The sequence below is a fragment of the Mirounga angustirostris genome, unplaced genomic scaffold, assembly GCF_029215605.1.
Source record: "Mirounga angustirostris isolate CCGP_5_RB_7025 unplaced genomic scaffold, mMirAng1.0.hap1 SCAF_7, whole genome shotgun sequence".
In the NCBI taxonomy this organism is placed as follows: Eukaryota; Metazoa; Chordata; class Mammalia; order Carnivora; family Phocidae; genus Mirounga; species Mirounga angustirostris.
The window spans coordinates 81396902-81415799 of record NW_026991715.1 but is presented as its reverse complement, the minus strand read 5'-3'; the positions used below and the strand labels follow the sequence as shown (position 1 = coordinate 81415799).

General features: G+C 32.9%; 1 long non-coding RNA gene across 1 annotated transcript in view; it reads right to left on the bottom strand.

The window, feature by feature from the left end:
* LOC123860983 (uncharacterized) overlaps nt 1-18898 on the bottom strand; it is a 955410-nt gene that overhangs the window by 435930 nt on the left and 500582 nt on the right. The window contains exon 7 of the long non-coding RNA XR_010412903.1: nt 2090-2244. This is a non-coding gene — a long non-coding RNA (uncharacterized LOC123860983). The remainder of the gene's footprint in view (nt 1-2089; nt 2245-18898) is intronic.

Sequence of the window (18898 nt, the reverse complement as noted above, 5' to 3'; positions counted from 1 at the left end):
CATATAGAAGGTCGACAGACACATGAAAAGATGCTCAACATCAGTCCTCCATGGAGAAATGCAAAACAAAACTATAATGAGATATCACCTCATACTTGTCAGAATGGCTAAAATCCACAACCCAAGAAACAAGTGTTGATGAAGATGTGGAGAAAGAAGAACTCTTGTGTCCTTTTGGTGGGAATGTAAACTGGCGCAGCCACCATGGAAAACAGTATGGAGTTTCCTCAAACAAGTTAAAAAATATAAATACCCTAGGATTCAGTAATTGTAGTACTGGGTATTTAACCCCAAAATACAAAAACACTGATTCAAAGGGATATATGCACCTTTATGGTTATTGCAGCATTATTTAGAACTACCAGACTACAGAAGAAGCCCATGTTTCCATCTACAAATAAATGGATAAAGAAGAATGGTATATATATATATATATATATATATATATATATATATATATATAGTATATATCCATATATATATATGGATAAAGAAGAATGGTGTATATATATATATATATATATATATATAATCTTGCCACTTGTAAGGAGATGAATAGAGCTAGAGTATATAAGGATAAGCAAAGTAGGTCAGTCAGAGAAAGGCAAATACCATATGATTTTACTCATATGTGGAATTTAAGAAATGAAACAAATGAGCAAAGGGAAAAAAAAGAGAGAAAGAGTCAAATCAAGAAACAGATAACCTCTGATGATTACCAGAGGGGTGGGGGGTGGGGGGATGGGTGAAATAGGTGATGGGGATTAAGGAGTGCGATGAGCACTTGTGATGAGCACTGGGTGATATATGGAATTGTTGAATTGCTAGACTATATCTGAAACTGTAACACTGCATATTAACTATACTGAAATGAAAATAAAATAAATGTCAGGTCAAAAGAGCAACAATAAGACTGAAGGTTGAATTTTTAACAGAAACAACAGAGGGCAGAAGACAAGAGGATAAATGTTATACTTAATATGCCAAAATGAAAACTAATTTCTATTTTGGAATGCTATATCCAACAAATTTCCAATTTAGAATTTATATGCAGCAAAAATGCCATCCAAAAAAGAAGCTGAAAGAAATTTCAGAAGAACAAAAATTGAGATAATTTATCATTAGCATAGCAACACTCACTACAGCATTAAGGTGTTTTTTCTCAAGCAGAACATAAATGATCTCAGATAAAGTCTTGCAGATAGAGGAAGAAATAAAGAACAATATAAGAAGGGCATGTGTAAGTAAAACTATAAATAAATATTAACTGTCTGAAATAAAAATATTGCTGACTGAACGAGAATGAAAGAGATTGAAAGAATGCAAAAGTGTATACTGTGAATATATCAATAAAAGAAATTCACTTTTTCTAATAGTCACTACATAAATATTAATACAGTGACTATTAGAAAAAGTAAACATTGTGGCCCAATGAATTACTAGAGAAAAAGGGCAACAAGTTAATGAAAAATAACTGAATCAAATAATCAGAAATCAAAGAAAAGACAAAAAGACAAATCTGTATGTGGTAGATGTTAGCACCTTTTTTTTAGTGATAAGACAATCTGACCAAAAAAAAAAAAAGCTCATTCCTTTCAAATGCACACAAAATTACCACAATTACCTGTATTCTGAGACATAAAAGATACCTCTCCAAATTCCAAAGGCTTGAATCATGAAATAACAGAAAAATTCAGCTATAAATAAATTTAAAAAAAGATTATACTAAATCATTTTATTCTTGGAAATCAAGAAATCATGCTTAATTATTCATGGCTCAAGGTAAAAATACAAATGGAAATGGGAAATAATTAACCAAAAGTAATTGCAATTTTATTAGTATAATTCAAAAAACTAGATAAAAAGGAGAATATTGTAATATATCAAAATAAGAGCTGAAGCTAGAGCTGCAATAAGACAGAAATTTGATCCTAAATGTTTTCAATTAGATGAAAAGTTTCCAATCAATTATAAAATCATCTGTCTCTGAAATAGAAAGATGAGAGCAAATATAACCCAAGAAAACTAGAAGACCTAAAATATATAGAGAAGCAAAATTAATATTAAAAAAGAAAACTTAGAGGGGCACCTGAGTGGCTCAGTCGTTAGCATCTGCCTTCGGCTCAGGTCATGATCCCAGGGTCCTCGGATCGAGCCCTGCATCGGGCTCCCCGCTCTGCGAGAAGCCTACTTCTCCCTCTCCTACTCCCTCTGCTTGTGTTCCTGCTCTCGCTGTCTCTGTCTCTGTCAAATAAAAAAATAAAATCTTTAAAAATAATAATAATAAATTAAAAAAAAGAAAAAGAAAAAAGAAAACTTAGAGAGCACCAACAAAAATTACTTGTCTTTGTATCTTTATAAAAATCAATTAAACTGCTAAGATTTTGGTACGTCTAATTTTTAAAAAAAATTTGCAACATCAATTTCAAAAGGAAACAATACAAGGAACATCATTACAAAATTTATGAATATTAAAGAAAGTCTAAGACATTATTAACAATTATAAAGTACCAATATATTTGAAACTATTAGATGAAGTGGAAAAAAAAAGCAGAAGAGTTCGACTTGCAAATTGTACAGGAAAGAAAAGAAAATCTAACTAATGTTTTAAAGAGCTAGAGTTTGTAATTAAAATCTTTCCCACATAGAAACATCTAGGCCAGATAGCTCCAGTAGTACATTGTACCAGATGTTGAAGGAAAAGATGAGACAGATCTGACACAAACTCTCCCAGAGAACCATGAGAGACTATGGACTCGGAGAAACAAACTGAGGGCTCTAGAGGGGACGGGAATGGGGGGATGGGTTAGCCCTGTGATGGGAATTAAGGAGGGTACGTACTGCATGGAGCACTGGGTGTTATACGAAAACAATGAATCATGGATCACCACATCAAAAACTGATGACGTATGGTGACTAACATAACAAAATAAAATAAAATAAAATTTAAAAAAAAGAAATAAATGCAGATAGGTCTAATTGTGTTATGAGGTATAGCAAAACTTGACAAAGACATTAAAAGAAAGGAAAACTATAAAAACTGTTCACCTGTATGTGAGCTCCTAAACCAAATATAAGCACATCAAATCCAACAAGATATAAAACACATATTATATCCTGTTGCAATTTGGCTGATTCTAAAGTTAGTTTAATTTTCTAAGTTGAGTACAGTTCAAAACAAAACTAGGTAAAAAAGAGGAAACATACATGTCACATTAATAATTTTTAATGAAGACAATTCACTATGATTAAACATTTTTGTACACTAAATTGTCACATTTCTTAATTTTAAAGAGTATCTACCAAATTTTTTTTAAACATAGAAAATATTAGCTTTAATTTTTAAATGTTGAAGTTGTTTCCTCCTTTCTAAAGGATGTCCATCACCCTCACATGTATTCAATATTAAAATATATTTTTTAATTTTTTAATTTAAATTCAATTTAGTTAACACATAGTATATTATTAATTTCAGGGGTAGAATTTAGAGATTCATCAGTTGCATGTAACACCCAGTGCTCATTACATCAAGTGTCCTCCTTAATGCCCATCACCAGTTACCCATCCCCCCACCCACCTCTCCTCCAGCAACTCTCAGTTTGTTTCCTAGAGTTAAGAGTCTCTTACGGTTTGCCTCTCTCTTTTTATCTTATGTTCCCAGCTATCTACAACTAGGCAAGAAAAAGAAGTACACATATAATGCTGGAAAGCAAAAAACAACAACACTAACAACAAAAAAAAATACGAAAATATTATTCTCAGGTGATGAGATTATGTTGCAGAGAATAAAAGAGTTTACATATTACCTATAAAAATCAATAAATGAATTCATCAAGATTCCTAAGTAGAAAAATTCAATGTATAAAAATTAACTTTATACTACATTTTAGCAGCTGGAGTATACACATCTACATACCCATACCCATATATATATACATATATATACAAATATATATGCAGACATACAGACATATAAAGTCTTACACATACACAGTGTATGTACAAAATTTAGATATAAAATATGATATATATATACACAGATTATATATCTCTTAAATATACACATATATGCAGTCTTGAGAGAAATTAAGAAATTCTAAAAAAAACCCCTCTCTGGATGGCATGTCCATTTTGCAGATAAGAATACTGAGACGCCCAGGCAAGGTAAATCATTTTGGCTTACATTGTAATTCAGGCTGCCACCTCTCAAGATGGCTGGAAAAGTCCTGTTCAATGACCTGAGTGATGGATATCAACATGTTCTTTAGATGTATAATAAATTGAAATAAATTTTTTGTTCTGTATTTGCTGCATTTTTTTTTCATTTAAAAAAACCTCTTACTGGGAACAAGAATCTTCTAAACCACTGAAAACTATACCTTACTTTCATTTATTTGTTTTTTATCAGTAAAAAAAAAATCACTGAGTCAAAGCATAAGTTGGTTATATCTGAAAATGATTCCTTTACAATTATGCCTATCCATTGTACACAAATTCTGTTGAAGAATCTGGATTTCTCTACTGATTGTACTTTGAAATTATGACTTGTTGGTTGAAATGTTTGTGGTGATGCACAGAAAAAATGGAGTATAATAAACTATATATTCAAGCAAACATTAAGGGTTGAGGTTAGAAAAATTGAGGTTAAATATTTGGCATTTCTAGGGAAACTGACTGAATATGGAAAAGAAATGTTCTTTAAAATGAGCAATATGAGTAATTGTGACTCTTATTGGTAAGAATTTCTAAGATCTATTCCTTTTCCTTACTTTTATCTGGACTTTTTCTTTCTTTCTCTCTACTGGACTTGGTTTGCCTAATTTAGATTCTATTCCAGTTTCTCCTTAATGTGAGGATTGTTCTAGAAGTTAGCCTTGGCTTATTAGTTTTGAGGTTTATTGGGCCTAGACTGCATCATCTCATTTAGATATTACTGTGACCTACTGCATTCTTCTATTATTGGAGTGGGCAAAATCTTCCTGCTTTTGCTGTCCTTAAATTCTTTTTCCATCTTTTCCTTTAAGTAACTGTTGGCTGTTTTGAAGTTCTCAAGTCTATCTGTTGATCCATTTATTTCTTGTGCATTTTCATGTTCCATTGTTGATATTACTCTGGTCTTGTAGCTGCCAGTAGCTTGTCCCTATCTGATCACATACTGAAATCCTTGGAGACTCTTTGTCACCTAGTTCTTTTGTTTTGTAAACTTTGTCTATGCAAAATTTGCACTCATTGTTTCTATGAGGTGTTCAGAAATATTAAAAATCCTGAGCACTACATTCTTCTCAGAATCTCCCCCAAATGAGGAATGTATATTTTTAAAAAGTTAAAACTGCACAATCCAATAAAATAGTCTAAAGCCACTATGACTAATTAGGTTTAAATTTATATTAAATGAAATTAAAATAAGAATTCGTCAGTCACACTAGCCATGTTTCACGTGCTCAACAGCCACCTGGAACTAATAAGTGCCCTAGTGGACATAAAGAACATAGATTATTCCCATCGCCACAGAAAGTTCTATTGGATAGAGATGAATTAGAAAAATGCAGTTTTAAATATTTTTTCTATACATACCATGGTTCTCATTCTAGACATGCAATCCATTTTATTTCACTCATTTAAGATAACTAACAAATTTTATAAACAATGATGCTTTATAGGAAGAGTTTAACTCATATCTTCCTCACAAAATGCTTTGAGGTAGGGATTATCAGTGTTGTTGTTCTCATTATTATTATTATTGTTGTTGTTGTTGTTTTACAAATAAAGATATTGAGGACAAATCCACAAACCTGGGAATAGTAAGCTGGCCTAGATAGTAAGTCACACATTTGAAATGATAAGCTCTTTTTGTTCTACTCTGCAGTCTTTCATTCAGTAAAGAAATTCAGGTACCAAAACCTGATGCTTACATTCCAAAATAAAGTTCACTCCTTTGTGTTAATTCTGTTGTCAATTTATCATCTGCAATGACCAATTATAATTTAAAATAATATTCTAATAATATTCTACTGTGCCCTTTGGAAAAGGACTATTCTATGCAGATATTTGGTGGCCTTATTCAGGATAAATATTGCTTTTACCTCCCTCCTTATTCCCACCCCCACCACCAGCTTAAAATTTATAACTTAGTTTGCTAATATAAATGTCTCTACAGCAAGAAGCTCCCCTAGAGTCTGATCGTCTTAGGTAAATGGGGGGGGAGCGGTTTAGAAACATGCAAATCGAAGGACTTCATCATGGATGTTGGCAACTCACTTAAAATGCATCAAGTCCCTAAGGTCAATCTTGAAAGAAATGATGATGTGTTCAAAGTCAGTGTGAACAAGTCTGAGGTCATATTTTCATAAGGTACTCATTAAATATTCCAAGGTGTTCTTGTTTAAAGTTCATTTGGGAGAGCTCTTTTTAAAATGTCCAAATATTCGAAATATTTTTGTCTTCTCCAACTTAGAGAGTTCAAGCCAACACATATTCATTTGTCATTTTTATTTCTGTATTTGATTATATGAAGCCTATAAATTCATTGTGAATAATCATCTATTATTCATGTATGTATGCACAGATTGTACAATATATTTTATGTATATAATTCCTAGGCCTATGAGTATGATGGTAAAAAACTTCTACCATTATAGATGCAATGCATGTGCATTAATGTATTAGAAATAAAAGTAGTAAGATAACTCATTCTAGGTCAGAAGTATTTTTTTCAAAAATATGTTTTATCAGAATATTAATATTTAAGATAATGCATATCAAAGAAAAAACAAAATTTGATGAGGATCTTCAGAAAGATAAAAGCTAATCTGTTTTTTTCAAAGTATTATAGAAGTAAAGATTTAAATCATCTTAATTGAATTAACATTTTTTAAATATTTTATTTATTTATTTAACTTATTTATTTGTAAGAGAGAGAGAGCATAAGTAGGGGGAGCTGCAGGCAGAGGAAGAAGCAGGGAGTCTGATGCAGGGCTGGATCCCAGGACCCTGGGATCATGACCTGAGTGGAATGCAGATGCTTAACCCACTGAGCCACCCAGGTGTCCCTAATTGAGTAACATTTTATAGCAATATAGCAAGCAAATGTGCTTTTGAATATTTTTCTGGACATTCTCATAGGGAAAAATATCTATTTTCTTTTGTCACTTGCTATGAAAATATCAGTTTAAATATAGTAAGAACCAAAATTATTTTAAAACTATAATTGGTCATTGCAGATTATATTTTCACTGAATGTGTTTAATAAATAGAAATACAAGAATTGGAACAATATTTGGGATCTACAAGGAAAGGGCTGGTGATCAGTAAAGAATAAATTTATGGAATGAATAACTGAAGGAACAGTCATTTTGGTAATCAAAAAAATTGTGTAAAAATCTTGTATTTTGAGAATCTACAAATAAGTTATTGAATTGGTTTGATATTATTATTTTTTACAATAGAAGTAAAGTCAAAAAATAATAAAAATGATTAAAAAATAGAGTTTGGTTGCTTTTACATTAGGAAATACAGGGAAGCACTAGATAGTATGCATTAGAGAAATAAATTACAGGATAATATTTAATGTTTTGACTGCATCTCACTAAGGAAAGTCTAATAAAGTGTGATCATTGCATAAAAAGAATCGAATAGTTAACATTTACAACACAGCTACTAAAGCTTGAAAAAATAATAATTAATGTTTATAAATTAACTACTAAAACTGCGATGCCCTGTCGTCACATATAAATTTCTCAGTACTAGGGGGAGTACTCATTTAATTGTCATGGAATGAGCAAGAATCCTTTCTTATTTACCTTTGGATCTTTTCCTTTTGAAAGCTAAAAGAGTAACATTCAATTTAAGAAATAAGATAGTGCTCAATAACTTTTAGCTATGCTATTCAAAGTATATAAATATGGGTTAAAATATTTTCTTTTTCATCTCCATATATTGCTTTACTTAATGTACAATTCACTAACTTAAAAAAAACCTCTTTAAATGGAGGAAATACAAATGGTAAATTACACAAAATGATGAATAAACAGTTAATTATGTTTTTCTCTGACATTTAAAATTAGATTTCCATTATTAAAAATATATTAGTGATTTTTTTTTACATTTTGTCAGTTTTTGTTGTATTATTAAAATTTTTGCAGTAAGTCCAGGTGTTAGAAGTAGTATAATGAAAGTGTAAGAATGTGTAATCTCTGCATGATTCAAAAATCTGTTTAAATGAGTTTCAAGTCATCTACAAAATATCAAACAAAATTTTTTTTTCACCCTCAAAGTTAGCGTAAAGACATTCTAGACATCTAGGAAGAGCAAAGTCAAAAAACAAAAAGTACTCTTTTATTTCCCCAACAAAACTCTATTCTCTGACCTCTGAGACAGAGTAGAACCTGAAGCATTCTGCAGCTACCCCTGAGTTAGTCCATTGTGCTTTTGGCTTTTCGGTTTTTTTCCAACCTAACTGAATTGATGTTTACTTACAAGCTGTTTTTTTTCCTAATATATCTGACTTTTGACTGACAGCAAGTTTATTCAGTATCTGAACTTGAATGGCACTGAATGCTTCAGATACTCTTTTCTCTTGCCAGGTCTCTTCTCGGAAGAAGACAAGAATCTCTTCCTGTTGATTCTGAGGGAAGTGCTTTCTATGCACATGTGATTTTTACCAACTGAAATGCATGATGTTGAATAAATAGTATCTTCAGATACAATGTGTGCATTTGTTTAATGTATACAACACTCTGAAACCTCTAATATTGTCATGGTTCTTGAGCATGTTTATGTACAAATGAAGCATACTCGGTCAATCTCGGAAAACTGTTTATTTAACCTCAAAAGCTTGACTGCAGCCAATAAAAGCAAGATAATTCACAATAAATAGTGAATCTCCATTCTGATACTTCTATTTATTCTACAGTATTAAACTTTCCTTTTTCATTCTACTTTTTAAAGTAGAGTTATAGAAAGGTTTACAGTTAAAATTCCCCACAGACAATAGCTCTAAAATAGCCACAATACAAAAAAAAAAAAAAAAACAACAACAAAAAACAAACCAGGAAGTTTAAGCATATTTCCTATAGCACAGGTAAGTCAGCAAGTAGAAGATTAACATTTAATGTGACAGATCCCTATCTGTTCACTGTGCTTTAGAGTAATGGTGCTTTAAGTTGGGATATTTTTTTTCAGTGCATTTTATGCAGAAATATCTCTGGAATTCACATATTTTAACAAGAAGTGAAAACAGTAACCTAGGTTAATATGAATCTTTCTGCCAACTTTATGTAATTCTTAGAGCACACAGCATTGTGAATATTCACAAAGAACATTTTGTATGAAGCATTCAACAAACTTATGTGAAGAAGGAATACCTTTCTAAAGGAGAATCAGTGGAGATTACTATTCACCTGAACACTGAAACAGTGGCCTAAGGAATGGTATAAAAAGATTTCACATTAGGGCGCCTGGGTGGCTCAGTTGGTTAAGCGACTGCCTTCGGCTCAGGTCATGATCCCGGAGTCCTGGGATCGAGTCCCGCATCGGGCTCCCTGCTCAGCAGGGAGCCTGCTTCTCCCTCTGACCCTTCCCCCATCTCATGTGCTCTCTGTCTCTCTCATTCTCTCTGTCTCAAATAAATAAATAAAATTAAAAAAAAAAAAAAAAAAAAAGATTTCACATTAGTCCTCATATTTTTTTTTTTTTATGTCTCACTTCTGGATTTTACTGTCCTTTCTCTAAGTTTCAACTCCTTGACTAGCAGCATGGGGATTTTATGAGTAAATGGGTTTCTGAGATGTCATTCTTACATTTTCATTTTTGTGACTGGTAAGTAGTATCTCATATTTTGAATGAATGATTGGAAAGTATAGTGTGTAAACACTCCTGTTATGGACTGAAATGTGTCCTCCAGAATCTACATGTGGAAGCCCTAACCCCCAAAGTAACTATATTTGGACACAGAACCACTAAGGAGACAACCAAGGTTAAATGAGGTCATAAGGGCAGGGTCCTAGTCCAATAGGTCCACATAAGAGGAAGAGACACCAGAAGTACACTTACACAGAGAAAAGCCCAGGGAGCACTCAGCGAGAAGGTGATTACCTGCAAGCCAAAAGGAAAGGCCTCACAAAAAACCAACCCCGCCAGCTGGACTTCTAGCATACAGAACTGTGCGAAAATAAATTTCTGTTGTTTAAGCCACACATTCTGTGGTATTTTGTTATGGCAGTCCTAGGAGACTAATACAATTCCCAAAGTGAAACTAAAGTATATATAAACACTTTTGTTTCTCTGAATTTGTTATTAACATTTCCCTTATAATTGTTCAACTTCATTTATTCACTTAGACTAAATGCTAGAGAGCTATGCCCAAACAATAAAGAAATCAAGATGCCTTTTCAAAGGAGATAAAATTTTATCTCACTAGGTTAGTTTCTTTAATTTCCTAATAATGTCCATCTCAAAAATCTCAGGGGTGGTAAAACAGCTTTTTTCCTACTAACAAAACAGTTGTTACTTACAAAACAGTTGTTACTTACATAGCGATTAGTGCTATTTTAGGACATCTTGAAAAGAAAACAAAAATCCTTTACTCAACAGCTTTTCTATTTCAGTAAAATCTTTAATCTAAATCCATTCCGATAAATATTACATAATTACTTCATTCAGTTTTTGGTAAAGACAGTGAACAATGATTCACTAAATTGCCCTAAGTTAATCAGCTCTCTCCAAATGAACATCTCTACAAATGCAAAGCACTGTAACTCTTCCGATATACTTCTGCTGCATCTGTTAATGGCCAAGGACTTGGAGAGTGAGGAAGAGAATCCAATTCAACTTGAATTATTTCCAAAGTAGTTGTGGTAGCTTTTCTATTGATAATTAAATACTGACTTTATAAAAAGTGTGATAGTACATTAAATGATTATTTTCCTATGTGTTTTATCTTAGTTATTCATAATACTAATTATTTAGAGAATTTATGTTAGTTATATATTAGTTATTAAAAATTACATAGTTTCTGTCATTCTGGATTTTAAATATAATGAGAAAGACAGACAATTCAATAGAATATAAACATATGACTAGCATAAACTAAGGGAGCAAGTTCCAATGTCAAGATCAGAAATGGGATGAGGGTGTGGCCTCCCTGACATTTAGAGTGACAACACAAAGTAAGCAGGAGCAGCACGGTTGAAGGAGGAGACAAGAAAGCTGAGGGAAATACCGTTTTTGAAAACCCTAACATGGGAAACAGCTGGCCGTATCTGAGAAACAAAGGAGTTCAGGAGAGCAGGACAGCAAAGGACAAAGGGTTGAACACTTAAGATAAAACTTAAGATACAGTGATGAGAAAGGCCTCGGCATGTGGCTCAAAGTCCTCAAAAAGAGCTCGAATATTAAGGAAAGTACAATGAGAGGCAAATTTTTAAAAGCACATCACTGTCAGGGGATGGGGGATGGGGAATCTTTTCTCTCAGGACATGACAGAATGTCAATAAAAGAAAGACAAGTAAAGAATTTGTTAATCTTCTAAAATTTTTATTAACAATTGATAGACCATTAGACTTCCTATAATTTAGCTTCAGTTGTCTCTCATCAATTGTCCATACGATAAAAAGAAGAAGGAAGAGGAGGGTGAGGAGCAAAAAGCAGGGAAACTAAATGAAGCATGACATTGTTTCTGTAAGGTAACCCATCACAGAGCATTAAAGCCAGAGATGATACCAAACTTTTTATGGATTCCATGTTAGCAAAAACAGCTTCTTGCTCTACAGCTTCCATAGTATAAAAGATCTCTCCAAAATAAATTGCAATTTCCCTAGGAGAGAAAAAGGAGTCCTAATGCATGTTCACTGTAGCTTAACATAAAGCACACCATCTGGTGCTTCCTTTTTATTTGGCAATGATCTATAATGACATATTATAACAGATTTTATCTTTTAATTACTAAGTAGCAAAAGTGATTCTGCTCTCAAATTCAACAGAGCAAAATAAAACAGTTACAGTAATGGGAAAAGTGTTCCTGAAGAATTGAAAAATTACTTCAGAATTCATAAGTCTGTTTTGTACAATATTACACTACTCATTGGTATATAAATTTATAACAGAGGTTTAGAACATTTCTTACTGCCTGCATTTTCATTTTTTAATTTGTAGATGTTTTCCTGGTGGGAAAGTCCTTACTATGTGTTAAGGGTAAAACACTAAAATATGTATCTAGCAAAAAAAACTAAGAGTTGCTTTATGTTTTTTGATTTATGTAGATGCAGTTTCTTAATAAGGCTACATCTCTGTATTAGAATATGGACAACAAACTACAATTTAAATGTGTATTTTTCGCTCAGACATACCAAAATGTGAAAGAATGTGAAGAATCAAATTAGAAATGGGTAACAGACGATATCAAGACAGATGATCCAAATGGTTCCTCCTCAGGAACATCTTTAAAAAACCATTTTGATCAACTAAACCTCTCAGAGCCCTGGAGGTTTGCTGTTTTATCAGAAGTAATATATATATTGGAAATAAATTTTCTTCACATGAAGCTGGATGGCTGGAGGAACATTCATAGGAACACAGGTCAACATTTTCACTCTTTTAAAAGACATCAGTGATATTGATGGGTACCCTATCTGCTAGAAGTTGTCACTTGCAGGTTCAAGGCAAAGTAATTTTGTCCCCTTAAACCTTTAAGTTTAAAAGATTAAAAAAGAAATCATAAAGTTATATTGATAAATAGAAGGGATTTTAAAAAATTATATATTCAATCAAGCTTAATTTGCACTGAATCTACTATGCATCGTAACAGCAGACTGCAGGATACAATTTAAAATCTTCTAAATATTTTTTACATTAGAGCTGAAAAAGGTAAGCACTTTCACCAGACTATGAATCAAACAGCAAGTTGGGAATAAGGTTTTGCTGCTTGTTCTGTGTTTATGGAGATACACCTTTAATCTAATTTAGCCATAGTCTATCAGATGGTACTTCGTTTTCATTTATCTGAATCTATTTGTAATTTTCTTCTTGGTCATAGAACTCCCAGTGCTCATTCTTGGTAAAAAAAAAAAAAAAAAAGCTTACAATGAAAACAGTATCATCTATCCTCCTTCAGAGCTAGATGTAATCAAGACACCAACTTCTATTCAAAGCAAAGTAAGAAGGTTACCTCAATTACAAAATACAAATCATTCTATTCACATTCAGAATATGTCTTATGATCATGAACTAGCAAAACACTGTGAATAATTTCCTTTTTTTCTATATTGTGAAATCAGTTACTAAAGTCAAGATGAAGAAGGGCAACCAAAATTGTTTTGACATAAACAATGTCATTAATACATTTTTAAAAATCTGTTGATTCCCCTAATCATAAACAAGAGTAATCTATATCTGGGATGGCTATACTATTTAATTTTCATTTCACAATAAGTAATCAGTCACCAAATATTCTAATCACTTAAAAACAGATATTCAATCCTGTGGAAGAGAAGACAAACACTTCAATATGTATTTTCCATTTGGTATTTTAGAAATACAACTACCCTTGCAGCTAGGTGTGACCATAGGACTAGGCTCTGAGATATAAGTGGAAATAATGGGAACAACTTCCTAAGAAGGAACTGCCTTTCCCTCCACATGTTTGCCTTTTCCTGCCTCCTAAAAAATGGTAACAGCAAGATCAGGCTCCTTGGAGTCAGTAATGGAAGCCACATTTTAAAACTGGCAGAACCACTTTACCAACCCTTGGCCACTTAGCCAGGAGCCAGAGGACAAAAATTATATTTTCCTCAAGCCACTTCATTTGTTATACCAGCTTTTCTGCATTCGAGGAAGAAGAAGAAAGGAAGAAAAGAAGAAAGGAAGAAGAAGAAGAAGAAGAAGAAGAAGAAGAAGAAGAAGAAGAAGAAGAAGAAGAAGAAGAAGAAGAAGAAGAAGAAGAGGAGGAGGAGGAGGAGGAAGAAAAGGAAGAAGGGAAGAAGAGGAAGAAGGGAAGAAGCAGAAGAAGAAGAAGCAGAAGAAGCAGAAGAAACAGAAGGAAGAAGAAGAAGTAGTAGTAGAAGAAGTAGTAGTAGAAGAAGAAAGAAGAAAGAAGGAAAGAGAAAGAATAATTTGAAGAGCCAAATACGTGATTCTTGTAATTTTATAAATTCAGTTTTTTAACAACTGTGGAGAAATTCATTCAGGTTGATTTTAGGATTAACATCCAGGACTTCTCCAAATTTTCATACTCCATTTTTTCATTTCTCTATTGCATAAATTCTTTTTGTTTTGTTTTGTTTTGTTTGAAAATGTCTTTATTTTAGCTTCAGTTTTGAAACTGTTTTAAAATAATTACTTAGGGGTACCTGGGTGGCTCAGTCATTACGTGTCTGCCTTCAGCTTGGGTCATGATCCCAGGGTCCTGGGATCCAGCCCTGCATTGGGCTCCCTGCTTAGTGGGAAGCCGGCTTCTCCCTCTCCCACTGCCCTTGCTTGTGTTCCCTCTCTCGCTGTGTCTCTCTGTCTGTCAAATAAATAAATAAAATCTTTAAAAAAAAATTACTTAAAAAAATTGCAAAAAGAGTATACAGAAAGAGCTCCCATGTTCCCTTCATTTAGCTTCCCCTAATGTTAACATCTTATACAATTACTGAAACTGGGAAATTAACATTGATATAATATTAGTTAATAGGCTATACACCTTATTTGTATTTTTCTATTGTCCTGTTAATGTCTTTTTTAAATTTTAATTTTAATTCCATTGCAAAATTCTTTTTTTAAAGATTTTATTTATTTATTTGAGAGAGCGAGAATGAGAGAGAGAGTACATGAGATGAGGGAGGGTTAGAGGGAGAAGCAGGCTTCTCGCCAAGCAGGGAGCCCGATGTGGGACTCGATCCAGGGACTCCAGGATCATGACCTGAGCCAAAGGCAGTCGCTCAACCAACTGAGCCACCCAGGAGCCCCCATTGCAAAATTCTTAAATCAGTCACAAATGTAATGATCTGCTACTCTTTAACAGTAAATAATAGATATCAATTAATATCTGAATTACAGAGTAATGTGTTAATCTTTTATGAAGGTGGTATTTTCTTGAAGTATATTTGATATTTAATATAAGATCTCGATGCAACAAAAATATTGCATATTGAATTATTCTGAATTTTTAATACATTTTTAACTTTAATCACAGATGAAAGCAAAACATAACATAAATCTAATTGAAAACTATACCTTGCAAAATATGTATATCTCATTAAAGCAAATATAAGTAGATCAACCATATATATATACATAAATACTTTATTAGTAGTGGTTATTACTAATGAGTATTAATTATTCCTACCACTAATATTAAAATCAGATTTAAATATCAACTTATATTTTCTATTTGAATATGTGTGTCTTAGGTGTAAGTTATCATCTTCAGAAAATAAATAGCAATTTTAGTAATGTGCCCTTTAGAGAAAGCATTTTAAGGATTCTAATAATATATATTCAAATAACATTTTCAATACTCACTATGTTATCAGACACTTGTGATATTTTTCCTTCTGTTTCAATGGTTATTTTTTCCTTCTCATTACTAATTTTGTGTATATGTGCTTTCATTCATGTTGGTCTTTATTAAGTTGCCACATAGTTTATCTTTTTAACTTTTTTTTCAAATAAGTAATATTTGAGATATGAATGTATTAAATGCTTCTATCTCTATTTTCTATCTCAATTTCTGTTTATATTTATTTCTTAATTTTGCTTTTGTTCATTTAGCTTTTTTTTTTAGCATTCTGAACTGAGAATGAAATTTATTTTCAAATTTTAAAATTTTTATTGTGATTTCTTATTTTCCTATCTTCCATTCTAAGAAATTTCTTGGACTTCTAAAATTTATCTAATAGCATTTGAATTCTGGGTGGTGGACATTTAAGGAGGGCACATAATGTAAGGAGGGCTCATGATGATGAGCACTGGGTGTTAACATAAGACTGATGAATCACTAAACTCTACCTTTGAAAGTAGTAATACACTATATATTAATTGAATTTAAAGTTAAAAAAACAATAAATAAATAAATAAATAAATAAATAAATAAATAAATAAATAAATAAATTTATTTCTGAGGCTTTTAAACTCCTTGATTATTAATTCTAAAGGAAAGTAGCTTAAGGGTAAGGATACAGATAACATCTATGTACCCTTTACCCAGATTCACCTGTTGTTCACATTTTACCCATTTGCTTGCTTGCTTTATCCTCTCTCTGTATCTTTTCGTTCATCTTCCTATATGTATGTATCAATCGTTATTATGTTTCATGTTTGCATTCAAATTTTTTCTTCCTTGATCAGCTTGCAGTTTTATATTCATTTCTGATCAGATTTTTATCAGTTCTTTCATTCCTTTCCTTGGTTCAACCACGTTTGTTTTATTTCTTCCTGTTTTTTTAACATTATATTTTAGATTTTGAATTTCTGATTCAACATGATTTTTCAAATCCACAAATGTTTGTTTTAAGATATATAGATATATAGTATGCTCTCAAGTTTCATGTTACAATTTTTTGTTTGCTTGTTTGTTTTTTTGCTTCACCACTGTTTTTTGGAGTTTTTTGGGCACAATTCTTACCAGCTGAATGGTAGAGCATCACATTTTTTAATTTTGTCACAGTTTTCAAAGAAGAGGAGTGCTTGATTCCCTGCATCTTTTTGGACAAGGACTGGCAATCTGTTATGCTTTATAAGAATCCTGGTTCAAAAGCGCCTACTTCTGTCTCTGTAATCAAGAATCGTTCTTCACTAGATATTTCTTAAGGGGGAGTGAAGAAATAAAGGATGGGTGTATGTCTTGATTTTTTTAAAATCACTTTTGGGGGCACCTGGGTGGCTCAGATGCTTAAGTGTCTGCCTCCTGCTCCAGTCATGATCTCAGGGTCCTGGGATGGAGCCCCACGTTGGCCTCCCAGCTCAATGGGGAGTCTGCCTCTCCCTCTCCCTCTGCCTCTACCTGCTGCTTCCCCTGCTTGTGCTCGCTCTTTCTCTCTCAAATGAATAAATAAAAACTTTTAAAAACATCACTTTTGCCTTGAAATATCCTGAATTTTACCACTTATTCTTTTTCCTTTCACCATGCTGATTCCAAAAAATGTCTTTCTCTTTCCATTCTCTTCCCCGTCCCTCCACTCTTTCCAGTGCATATTCTTAGCATCCAACATGTTCTTATAGATCTTGTCCCTGTAATCTCCATTTTCACATATTAAATGATCTTCCATTTCTGATGACGGTTTGAGATTAATTTTAGACCCTGCTGGCTGCCCTCTCTCTTCCATGCATTTTTTTAAAAGATTTTTTTATTTATTCATTCAAGACACAGAGATAGAGAGAGAGAGAGAGCATGAGCAGGGGGGAGAAGCAGAAGGAGGGGGAGAAGCAGGCTCCCCGCTGAGCAGGGAGCCCAATGAGTGCTCGCTCCCAGGACCCTGGGATCACGACCTGAGCCGAAGGCAGACGCTTAACCATCTGAGCCACCCAGGCGCCCCTCTTCCATGCATTTTTTTTCCTGGTATTTCCCTCGCACTTCCCAAAGGTTCACAACTGTGAGTTTGTTTGCTTATTTCTTTGCTTGATCCACAGGTAATATAAAATTTGGATATGTTTTAGGTATGATGAGGGTATGGATTTTATATAATTGCCTTTGTTCTTATTTTTTATCATTCTGTTTTAACTGAGAAGTTAAATTTTTGGAACTACAGCCATCATGGCCTCAGCTACTGAGAACTGCCAATTTGCTAGATGTTGTAGCATGCTGTATGGGAAGAAAACAGGAAGCTGGACTTGGATGTCATGAAGGGTAGAAACAGGTTTAATTTATCTTCCTTGTTTCATTTTTCTTCTCCAATAGTGCATGGTGAACACAAGCTCTTAGAGCTAAGGACATGGATTAGTCTCAGACTGACAGCAGATTGGCTGTACTTTGGATTCCAGATAGGGGCTTTGCAGAAGGAGAAGTTCAACGATAAAATAAAAATAAGATATGTTATTAAGTTACAGGATTTTAGTTTCACAAATATATATGTTTATGTGTGTTTATATATATATCAGTATGTGTATGTATATACATATATACAAAATATATATTAAACACAGGGTCTCTAGTTCCCCTCATAATTAATTGACTTCTCTGAACATTTTCAAAAGAACAAAAGCATTATTTTTTACAATTAATTTCTTAGATTAGTATTAAAATAGTTTGTAGAATGACTGCAAGTACTCTACTAATGTTTCAAGTCTATAAACAACTTCTTTTAGAAGCACATGCCCATTATCCCCACTCACTGTATAAATCAGGTTCCAGGCAAGAAACATATGGTGCATTGAAACTGGGTGCTTTGAAGAGTTAAAGCGATAACTATTCATTCATTAAGGAGACCTAAAAAGGATAATGTGGTATACCAAGAGATATTAAGAACAGGAAGACTTTACAACATATAGGCAAATAAGAGCTTTATGGGTTAGATTGCCTGACACAAACTATGGCTCTTAGTAGAGGGAAACAGCAAAAAAAAAAAACAAAAAAAAACAAAAAAAAACAAATATGAACTGTTTCTATCTCAGGAAGAGAAACAGGAAAATAACTAACCCAAATCCAGTCTTCTCCCTCCTTTCCCTGTCCCCCATCTCCTGCTGGTTCCTCTGATTAGTCAAATCAAATAAGAAACTGGAGGGCAAAGCAGCCCGTTGATGTAGTTCATACAATCAATATCCTAAGAGAGAAGCAGATCTAGGGGACAAATGGAAGAAATCCAGTACATCCACACAAGTTCATATTATCATGAAAAAGCTTACTGTGAATATCATAACAACATCAAACAACATATAAAGCTCTGGTCAGAAGAAAACTTTGTAATAAAGCAAGCATTGTATTTTC